The sequence below is a fragment of the Eublepharis macularius genome, chromosome 8, assembly GCF_028583425.1.
Source record: "Eublepharis macularius isolate TG4126 chromosome 8, MPM_Emac_v1.0, whole genome shotgun sequence".
Lineage (NCBI taxonomy): Eukaryota > Metazoa > Chordata > Lepidosauria > Squamata > Eublepharidae > Eublepharis > Eublepharis macularius.
Window position 1 is genome coordinate 122,445,182 of NC_072797.1, and position 2,511 is coordinate 122,447,692.

Consider the following 2,511-nt stretch of genomic DNA (forward strand, 5'->3'; position numbering starts at 1 on the left):
CCTTCAATATCTGAGTAATTAAATAGCATTACGCAATATTGTAAAATTATCATATCCAGTTTCTATCTGTCGACAAGCTGTCTTTTATGACAGTGTTGTCATAGTTCCGTAAGTAAGAAAACTGAAAATGAAGAACATAAGCCTGAACAGCAAACAGTACAATGCTAATAGCACAATATCATGTCTGGCAACTCAGGAGGAATTCAAAGAAGAATCGTGGGAGCGATGTTTCTGCTTTCCTCGTGTGCTTTCCTTCATTCGCTGTCTTCATATCTCTGGGTCCTCTTTTCTTTCTCCCTGTTGTTACCTCTTCTACAAAAAAGGGCATCTTTCCCGCTTTCCCCTCTGTGTCTTGCCTCTTATCTTCCTCCTCACTGCCTGTCTGTCACAGAACGGCCACCTCATAAACAGCAGACACATCAGATGAAGTGGTGTCCTCTGAAGGAGAGTGGGGAACGAGTTTGGTGTAGTGGTTAAGAGCAGCAGGACTTTAATCTGGAGAACCGGGGGGGGGGATTCCCCACTCTTCCACTTGAAGCCATATGGGTGATCTTGGGTCAGTCAGCTCTCTCAGAGCTCTCTCAGTTTCACCCACCTCACAGGGCGATTGTTGTGGGGATAATAATAACACACTTTGTAAACTGCTCTGAGTGGGCGTTAAGTTGTCCAGAAGGGTGGTATATAAATTGAATGTTGTTTTTGTTGTTCCTGTGGGCTCAAGACAGATAGGTTCTGCACACACACAGCCATCCTGCTCCAATAAAGTGCCACGCTCGCACTGACTGCTGCAAGGCCTCAAGATCGGAGAACGACATAGCCACGGAGGCCTGTTTTTGGTGCTAAAACCCCAACATGGCACAACAGATCTAGGAGGCAACAGTGCCGGTCCCAGTCCATTTGGGTTCTCCTTTTTTTAAAAAGAAGCAATTGCCTCTGCCATGTGACTACAGGGAGCATGTTAATACACATGCATGCCTGTGCAGAAAGGTATTGTCTAGAGGTACCCTCAAAACTGCAGGCATGGAAGCTGTTTTTTGTTTGTCCTCAGGACCTGAAATTTACTCTGAATTTGCTATGCAAGGGAAAATCTGCAACTGATCGAACAAATCAGACGGCTGCTGAGCCAGGGAACAGCGAGGAGAGGAAGACATCGCCACCATTACTTCTGTCCTTATCTGTGACCCAGGTTGGGGTTTCCCTAACCCAATACGCAGTACACATAATGTCTGGGAACTATCATTCCCAAGTGCAGCATGGGTAGAGGAGGGGCTTCAGCCTTCCCTCCCATACTGTTTTCTTGAGCTGCAATGAGGTTCTGTGAGCAATGGCTGAAACATATCAAGCCCAGAGCTGGGCAAATTGCCCCCCATAGTTGTTTCAGCTCAAGAAAATGGTGTGAGGAGGAAGATCAAAAGGTCTCTGTTCCCCCTTCCGTACTGCTCTCATGGGGGGAAACTGGGCCCCAAAGCACTTGTTATATGTACAACAACAACAACAACAACAACAACCCCCACATTCGATTTATATACCGCCCTTCAGGACAACTTAATGCCCACTCAGAGCGGTTTACAAAGTATGTTATTATTGTATTGTCGAAGGCTTTCACGGCCGGAGAACGATGGTTGTTGTGGGTTTTCCGGGCTGTATTGCCATGGTCTTGGCATTGTAGTTCCTGACGTTTCGCCAGCAGCTGTGGCTGGCATCTTCAGAGGTGTAGCACCAAAAGACAGAGATCTCTCAGTGTCACAGTGTGGCACTTACACAAAAACTCCAATCACCACCCCCGACAGAAAAGAGGCATAATGAAAACATTAGTGGATCGTGCAAGACGGATATGTGAGCCGCACTTTCTCAATGAGGAAATTAATCATCTAAACCATGCACTTCAGGCAAATGGCTACTCCAGAAATGAAATCCGAAGAGCAATCAAACCCAGGATGAATCAAACAACCAAGGAAAAACAGTCTCCTACAGGAAAAGTGTTTTTGCCATATATCAAAGGAATTACTGATCAGATGGGAAAGCTTATGAAAAAGCATAACCTTCAAGCAGTGTTCAGACCCACCCGAAAAATACAACAGATGCTACGATCAGCAAAAGACAGTAGAGACCCCCTCACCTCTGCAGGAGTATACCGTATACCCTGCAGCTGTGGACAAGTTTACATCGGGACCACAAAGCGTAGCATCCAGACAAGAATAAAAGAACATGAAAGACACTGCAGACTTGGACAACCTGAAAAATCAGCAGTGGCTGAACATAGCCTAACTTAAACAGGGCACAGTATCTTATTCCAGGACACCAAAATACTGGACAACACTTCCAACTACTTTGTCAGACTGTACAGGGAAGCCATTGAAATTCACAAGCATAAGCAAAACTTCAACAGGAAAGAAGAAACCTTAAGAATGAACAGGGCATGGTTTCCAGTTCTGAAAAACACCGGGCTAACAAAACATTCTATCCCTGACAATAGCCCTGCAGAGAAGATTAGCACATCAAGTACCAATC